Source organism: Sycon ciliatum, chromosome 12 (genome assembly GCF_964019385.1).
Source record: "Sycon ciliatum chromosome 12, ocSycCili1.1, whole genome shotgun sequence".
Lineage (NCBI taxonomy): Eukaryota > Metazoa > Porifera > Calcarea > Leucosolenida > Sycettidae > Sycon > Sycon ciliatum.
In genome coordinates, this window is record NC_088654.1 from 3,204,233 (window position 1) to 3,213,525 (window position 9,293).

The following is a 9,293-nucleotide window of genomic DNA, read 5'->3' on the forward strand; positions in this document are numbered from 1 at the left end:
GTCCCTCCATCGCTTCCTCGGACCATGGGGTGGGCGCTTCGATGGCAAGGAGCCAAACAACAGCTGACGAGGGATGCGGTCGCCCCTCGTCATACGTGCCATATGGCCCAGCCACTGCAGCCGCCGCCTGCGAATCTTGTCAGCCGGCTGCTCCAAGTCGCCCCACCATTTCCGCACCTGCAAATTGGAGATGTGCCCATCAATCTGGCGTGCACGACCGATGTGCAAGATCATCCTCAAGCACTGATGGTAAAACACGTCAAGCCGCTGCAGGTCCCTTTGCCGTGTTGTCCAAGTCTCACAACCATACAGGAGGACAGCCAGAACAGTGACGCCATAGACTACACGCTTGATGCCGATGGTGAAGTCCGAGTTGTAGAACACTGCATCCTTCAAACTGTGGAAAGCGCCCGATGCAGCAGCAATTCTACGCGACACATCATAGGTACACCTGGCATCCGGTGTCACATGGCATCCAAGATAACGAAAGGAGTGCACGTGCTCCACCGTGCCGTTTAAAGGTGCCATGTCCTCGTTCACCACCCCAGTCCCATTAGCCCCATCCCTCACACAAACAAGTCAACAAGAAGGCATCTTTGGATTGAGGAGTGCTGGTTTCGAAACAACTGGTTTGAAGCTCAAAGTAGAGCTGGTGTTAGCTCAGAGCAGAGCTGCTGTTAGCTCAGAGCAGAGCTGCTGTTAGCTCAGAGCAGAGCTGCTGTTAGCTCAAAGTAGAGCTGCTGTTAGCTCAAAGTAGAGCTGCGGTTAGCTCAAAGTAGAGCTGCGGTTAGTTCAAAGTAGAGCTGCTGTTAGCTCAAAGTAGAGCTGCGATTAGCTCAAAGTAGAGCTGCTGTTAGCTCAAAGTAGAGCTGCTGTTAGCTCAAAGTAGAGCTGCTGTTAGCTCAAGGTAGAGCTGCTGTTAGCTCAAAGTAGAGCTGCTGTTAGCTCAAAGTAGAGCTGCGGTTAGCTCAAAGTAGAGCTGCTGTTAGCTCAAAGTAGAGCTGCTGTTAGCTCAAAGTAGAGCTGCGGTTAGCTCAAAGTAGAGCTGCTGTTAGCTCAAAGTAGAGCTGCTGTTAGCTCAACGTAGAGCTGCAATGCTAAATGGATGTAATATAGCGCAAGGCAGAGCCGCAGCAAATAGCTAGATAACACCAGTTGTGAGAGTGGACCCGATTAGTGGGTATGATAATTATGATGGTGTGAATAAGTTGGATAGGGAGGGATGGTGGGAAAAGAAACACTGCTGAAGCACGATCCGTTGTCTGGAAGAGCACAACAGGGCAAGCAAGATTTGTTTTTTCTTTTCCGCAAAATGGGCTGGTGCCATTTGTGATTACGCAGCAAAACAAAGCGCATGACGTCAGTCTTGAATGCAGTACAAAGCAATGCAGTGCAGTGTGTGCGCTAGTTCGGATTGTTGCTAACAAGTACTAGCACAGCTAGTACACCATTAGCCCCATCCCTCACACAAACAAGTCAACAAAGAGGCATCTTTGGATTGAGGAGTGCTGGTTTCGAAACAACTGGTTTGAAGCTCAAAGTAGAGCTGGTGTTAGCTCAGAGCAGAGCTGCTGTTAGCTCAGAGCAGAGCTGCTGTTAGCTCAGAGCAGAGCTGCTGTTAGCTCAAAGTAGAGCTGCTGTTAGCTCAAAGTAGAGCTGCGGTTAGCTCAAAGTAGAGCTGCGATTAGCTCAAAGTAGAGCTGCTGTTAGCTCAAAGTAGAGCTGCTGTTAGCTCAAAGTAGAGCTGCTGTTAGCTCAAGGTAGAGCTGCTGTTAGCTCAAAGTAGAGCTGCTGTTAGCTCAAAGTAGAGCTGCGGTTAGCTCAAAGTAGAGCTGCTGTTAGCTCAAAGTAGAGCTGCTGTTAGCTCAAAGTAGAGCTGCGGTTAGCTCAAAGTAGAGCTGCTGTTAGCTCAAAGTAGAGCTGCTGTTAGCTCAAAGTAGAGCTGCTGTTAGCTCAAAGTAGAGCTGCTGTTAGCTCAACGTAGAGCTGCAATGCTAAATGGATGTAATATAGCGCAAGGCAGAGCCGCAGCAAATAGCTAGATAACACCAGTTGTGAGAGTGGACCCATGAAACCAGCACTCCGTTAGCTAAGCACTATTGACGCACAGCAAGGGTCAACTAATGTCAGCACAGGCAAGCATTGTGCAGCTAGAGTTCAGTAGCTTATTACTCACCCGAGTTGGGGATCATGTCATCCATGGCACGGCAGCAAGCCGGGACGATAGCTGGCGCTTACCGCTTGTTGTAGTCCGGATGTAGCATAGACACGCATCGCTCTTTCCACTGACCTGCCACTCGGAAGAAGGACGGGGGCACTAGCCATAGCAGCGGTGGTGGCTGCACCAATGTGGACCGAATGCCCGGAGTAGTTCGACTGGGATGGTACACCGGCCGCAGCGACAAGAGACCATACTGTTACTGTGAATGACTGCCTGGTCAGCTGCTGTCTGTTCGAGAGTACGAACAAGAGTTGCTCCGGTCCCTCGCGACGAGTTACAAATGGGTAGCTAACAATGGCACGGACCGGGCAGTACGGCGGTACAGACGGGCTAATGTCACTAGTAACGCCTTTACCGAATGGGTCCGTCTTGGATGAAAGCAGGAAGAGTTGCAGGCGTCCGTCACCAGGGGAGCTAGTACAGCCCCGTGTGATGCCATTAGTGAATTCAGCACACCGAAGAAATCCAAAGAAGCAGCATGGCGGCTTCGTAGAGCAGCTTGTCATGGCCATTCAGGATACTACTTTTCCGGCGTGCATCCGTCAGGTGTCGTAGGATTGGCATAGTTATAGGAAGGCGAGGGGTGAGTACGGCCGTACCATGGCATCGCTGGATGCCCTTCAACACCCTCTTCAGAAGCCACGCATCTACTAAGGGGCCGGCAAACCCATTCTCAAGGTGGGCTTTATGCACCGCACTCGCATACACAGATACAGTTCAGGGCACGCTGATCATAGTTCACGCATGAATGTGTGTCCAGGACGATGACTCGGGCAGCAAAAGTGAGCTTCCCCAGGAGGGACTCGAGTTGACGCTGGCCGATGCTGCGCTCGCTGATAGTAGCCATGAGTGGCGCACGGATCTCGGACAGCTTGTCCTCTGGTAGCCGAGCTTCGTGGCGCTCGCAGTCTAGGACAATACCAAGGAAGGTCAATGATGGTGGTGGCCCTTCGAGCTGGGATGGAGCAAAGAGGAGTGCCGAGATACGTGAATGCCCGGAGGGGGATGTTGAGTTGCTGGTTGGCTGCAGCCAAACCAGTGGAGATATCGAGAAAGTCATCGAGGTAATGAAGCTGGTGATCTATAGCAAACTCGTGCTGCATGATCCAGTTGACTGCTGTGGCTACTGAGTCAAAGACGGCTGGGCTGGAGCGGAGGCCGAAAGGCAGAAAGCGCTCGTAGTAGTAGGAGCCTTCCCAGCGAAGTCCTGACGGCGGACTGGGATCTGCCGAAATGCACTGCGTACATCGAGCTTGGACAAATACACAGGCTGTGGGCATGACCTGATGATGTTGATCGCGTTGTCAATGCTCGCGTAGTGCAGAGAGAGAGCGGCTCGGCAGGAATGCTGTCGTTCGCGCCGGTGCCTTCCGGACTAGACAGATGGTGGATCATTCGCAGCTTGCCGTTCTTTTTGGGGATGGCACCAATACCAGAGCGGCGCATGAACTGAAATGGAGGTGACGGAAATGGGCCTGTGGTCTCGCTGCGGGCGCAGGAAGCAGCTAATTGCTCGGATATAAATGCCGAGTGAGTGAAAGCCAAGGGTAGATTATTAGAGAAAACCGAAATGTCGTGTTGGCCGGCAGATCCAAGAGTAAAGCCACGGCGCAGGCCATGGAGAACATACGCAACACATGATTGATCTGAGTGGTTACGTAACAGGCGGGCAAAGTGGTCAGCTAGCAGTGTGGTGTCTGCAGAGTGTATAGGAAAGAAGCTACGTACCGACTCAAGCGATTCAGTAGCCAATCTGCTAGGAGCGTAGGGGTGGCCGATTGGCTCCGCGCTGCTGCTGGTTGCACATGATGCATGGGTGGTCCTTGCCACGCTGGCTGCAGGTGTGGGAGAAGCGGCACGACGACGAAGAACAGCGACCTCCATTGAAGTTGCGGCAGATTTCTTGGCCGTCGCTAGTATGGTTGCGACCACTGGAGGTAAATGCTGCTGGCTTGGAGACGAAAAGGACACAAACCGCCCCTGGATGGAACGTCTTACATTGAGCGCATTTTGGGTGTGCATGGCCTGTGACAACTATCTGCCATAGGTTCACGTCGATGGTGTCCAACCTCTTCGTGCCTGGTTACTGGGCCACGAGCATCCGCAGCTGGCGGTCGTACTCTAGCCACGCGCTTGGGAAGAACTGGTGGTTAGCAGTCAGGATCGACTGCTGGTACGCAATCAGTTCAGCAGTTCAGCAGTGCGGTGTAGGGCAGCAGCCGTGATAACAGACATGTATGTGGTCCATGCCTCGAGCCGGGTAGCTACATGTATAATTATCGTGAACCTTGCGACGCACCTGCTTCGCGTCATCCGACTCAACGATATTTAGCTGGCTATCGTTATTCGGGCTGTGCACCAGCCGGAATGTTGGGCCGGAAGTGTGCAAGAATGTCAGGCAACAAACTTGAAAAATCTACGAACTCCCCTCGCAAGATACGTTCTTGCACAGCCTTGGGCACAGCTGGTGCAGGTGGCTGATCGGGTGGGTTACAGGAGCTTGACCTGGCGTAGTGGCGGCAGCTGCCGCATTGCCTTGGCCTTGGGTGAGGAGCGGCACAATGCTCTCCGATAATAATAAAATGGCGGCCGACAAAGCCGACTACACCTCGTCCCGTACGGGAGCGCAGAGATCCGTTGAGCCCGCGTCACCTGAGCTGGCGGAGGAGGCATTGGTGCACGTCGGGCTTCTGGGCTCGCGAGCCGTGTCCGCACTGTCATGTTGCTGGTTCTCCTGGCCGGAGCTACCAAGGGCTAGTTGTGCCAGCAAACGGTGCTGTAAATACTTTTACTAAGTTTCCTTTCGGATTCAAGCCGCGCTGAGAAGGCTCGCCGCGGAGGGCTTGGCAAGGCATTGCCTTGACAGTGTCGATAGTAAGGTCAGACATACTGGAGAAATACAGTGTCGAGGTAACACTCGGGCTGGCAGCAAAGCTACGAAAGGAAAAGAAACACTGCTGAAGCACGATCCGTTGTCTGGAAGAGCACAACAGGGCAAGCAAGATTTGTTTTTTCTTTTCCGCAAAATGGGCTGGTGCCATTTGTGATTACGCAGCAAAACAAAGCGCATGACGTCAGTCTTGAATGCAGTACAAAGCAATGCAGTGCAGTGTGTGCGCTAGTTCGGATTGTTGCTAACAAGTACTAGCACAGCTAGTACACCAATAGCCATGAACTTTGTCTTGGCCATGTTAACCTTGAGCCCAAAGGCAGAAGCAGTAGTCTCAAACCCAGCGAGTGCTCTCTCTGCACCAGGGTGAGTCTTGGCAAGAAGTGCAGAGTCGTCCGCAAACTGGCATTCCGTTAGTGGAGCCCTGGTGTATGCTCGGAGACGCGTGTTGAACAGTCTGTCCTGACGAAACTGACAAATTGATAGTCCAATCTCGTCGTCACCAGCTATTGCCTCATGCCATTTCTCGACAACAGCAAGCATGTACAATTTGAAAAGAATCGGGGCCATGGTGCATCCCTGACGCAGTCCGTTCCCCACCGCAATCGGCTCCAACAGCTCGCCACCAATGCGTATAGATGCCGACATGTCGACATGGAACGATCGAATTACGGAAACCAGCACCTCTGGTACGCCAAGCTTTGCAAGCACCCTCCACAAGGCGGCCCGCGGCACCGAGTCATAGGCCTTTCGGAGGTCAATGAATACTGCGAATCCCTTGGAAGAATGCTCATGCAACTTCTCCGCGACTTGCCGAACAGAGAATACCATATCCGAGCCGCCCCTGCCTCTGCGAAAACCGCACTGAGAATCAGGCAGATACTGTTCCCCAACACGCTGCAGACGGTCCGCTATAAGCCGTGCAGCAAGCTTGCCAACCACGTCGAGAAGGGCAATCCCGCGCCAGTTATCAGTCAGACTCAGATCACCCTTCTTGGGGATAGGGATCAGGATGGCATCCACCCAATCCTGCGGTACTCGACCAGCTCGCCATACCTCCTCCAGCAATGCCTGCAGCTTACCCAGTAGAACAGGACCACCATACTTCAGCATCTCGGCAAAGACTTCAGAGCTACCACAAGCTTTGCCGTTCTTCAGTGCTTGCATGGCCTTACGAATCTCCACACGGTCGGGAACATCCGCAAGCTCCCCCAAGACCGGACGCTGGTCCATAGAGTCGAGGGTTTCCACGTCAAAGTCGCTGACGATATTGAGAACTCTCCCAAAGTGCTCCCGCCACCGCATGTTCGTGGCCTCGGGGGTGTCACAAACCTGTCCCATTGAATTCTTGATCGCTGTTGTGACCTTCGGTTTTAGTCCCTGAAACGCAGCCTGGATGTGTCTGATGCACTCCCAGCCACCCTTGGACGTGAGGCTGAAACGTTTGCAATCCTGGGCCTTGTTGAGTAGCCATTCCTGCTTGACGCGTCTGACTTCCCTCCGCGCGGAGCTGCGGGCACACTTATAGGCATTGCAATCACTGACTTTGCGTGTAGACACCCAAACAGCAAACAGCCGATCCCTCTCCAGTAGGAAAGGTTCAAGCTCTGCCTGACTATCCCGAAACCACTCCGGCTGTCTACGGCTCTCTCTGCCCAAGCAATCCTCTGCAACCTTGATAGTTGTTGTCTTGATGATAGTCCACCAGTCATCCAAGGATGGCTCATGCGACCAGGCTCCCTCCAACTCTGCATCCAGCATGTCGCGAAAGACCCTACGAGTGTCCGGTTCGTCATCTCCGCCAGGCTTGCACAACAGCTTGGACACAGCAATGGGTTTTCTGATGACAGCACGGGTACGATGGAAACAGGGATTCTCTGCCAGGCGCAATTTCATAGCCAAGAATTTATGATCGGTATCACATTCCGCAGACCGGATGACTTGGCAATCAATACACTGGGAGCGTCGGCTCTGAGGAATGATGCAGTAGTCAATGCAGTGAGGCTGTTTGTATCGAGGATGAAACCAGGTATGCTTATGAACATCATTCTTCCGAAACCACGTGTTACATATGAGGGCACCATTTCTGGACAAGAAATTGAGCAAATCCTCTCCAGCTGAGTTCATTCGACCAAAACCATGAGGGCCTCTGACACTTGACCAGTCACCATCCGCACCAGCACTGCCAACACGGGCGTTGAAGTCACCAAGAAGGACGAATTGATCGTTCCTGGGAATACTGTCAATGAAGGACTGGACATCTGCGTAGAATTGAGTTTTCTCCTCACGGGGCCTGACAAACGTGGGGGCATACGCCACAGCGAAGTGCAGGCAAGACACAGACCGATTCCGACCACATACGAATTTTACCTGCAATGATAGGAGTCTGGAGCCGACCGCCGTCCAGCGAGAGCCTCCGCGTTCAAATGCCTCCCTGCATCTGCCTCGCAAAACGACAGCAACCCCCTCATCACGACGAGCAGGCTCATCCCCAGTCGGTGTTGGGCGACCACTTGTCAAAACTAAGCAATCTCCGACAGTATATTGATGAGAGCCAAACCAAAGCGTCTCCTGGAGGCCAACGATGTCCATTCCATACTTTTTGAGCTGACGACACACAAGGTCAATTTTTCTCTCCTCGCGAATATTCGAACAAACTTTCCTTGATTTTTTTGCTTTGGACGCCGTATTCAAATTTCCGTCAGTGTCGACAAGAGTCCTGACGTTCCACGTTCCCAGAGACAGAACAACCTTTCGAGCCGCTGGTGCACGCGAGTGGAAAGACTCTGGGCGAGGGTTTGCAAGACCTCTACACCCAGGCGAAAGAGGGTCAGCGCGAGTGGTCACATCCGAAGTGGCCATGTCGTCAACGCTGAATTTTCCTCCTCCGCGGCAGCAAGATGAAGACTGCCTTGTCTAACACCGCGTCACTAAGTGTTTTCTACTCACCAGGGCTGGCCCTGGCAGAAGCCAGGAGCCAGCCCGTGGCCCTAAACTCACTACGAAGAAAGAAGAGTTCGGAGGAGTTCACACACACACACACACACACACACACACACACACACACACACACACAAACACACACACACACACACACACAAACACACAAACACACACACCATGTACAATGCATACGCCCGTCGCAAGAGAAGCACGCAAATCTGCAAATGCACTGGATGTGCACCCACAGATTTTCTCTTTATAGCAACGATAGCGGATCTGATTCTGATTGAAACAGATCAAGACAAGCGCCAGATAACTGTCTAATCCACACAACTGGCGAAGCCAGGTGAATCGACCCCCCAATGCACACCTGGTCTACACCACACGGAGTACATCGGAATAGGACGGCCAAGACAGTTACCTATGCACACCCTACACTTGCTGGGGTAACCAGTATAGACAGCACGCTGCTTTGATCAAAGCAGACACTAGATGCACTGGTACCTTGAAGTGAAATTGGAGTTATTTTACCAACCAGCCTCGGCAACTGGGTACTGGGAACCCAGGGCCAACAGACGTACCAACAAACTCAGCCATGAAAGCTATAATAGTAACGACACACTGGATTGTGGAGCCGAAACTAGTCCAACTTCCAAAATGCTTTGGCAAGACGGGGTAGCCTTCCGACACAATTTCGATTGAGGTGCCTGGTTTCTCTATCGAAATCACCGAAATTAAAGTTGCACCGAAATTTTCATGTTTTTCAGTATCCGTTTATTACTACAGTCAGACCTCGCATAACCGCACACATCCGATTTCCAGAAAAAAACGGATAGGCAAGGGAACCGGATAATCGAGCACACATACTGGGTGTGTGTGTGTATGTGTGTGTGTGTGTGTGTGTGTGTGTGTGTGTGTGTGTGTGTGTGTGTGTGTGTGTGTGTGTGTGTGTGTGTGTGTGTGTGTGTGTGTGTGTGTGTGTGTGTGTGTGAAGGAGGGGGGGGGGTTAAATACAGAACATTATAAGTTGCCATGCATGGCAGGGTAAGTGGAGATAGCAACCCATCATTATTCTTACCATAGGGCAATACATGTACAGCCAAACCTCGTAAGGACGATTTGAAGTGACTGAACACATTTGTTTGTCTTATCAGGAGTTTTTCTTATCCAGATCTGACAAAAAAATCGATATGCATATCATATGGGTTGTATTTACGTGAAGGTGCATACTGTGGTAAA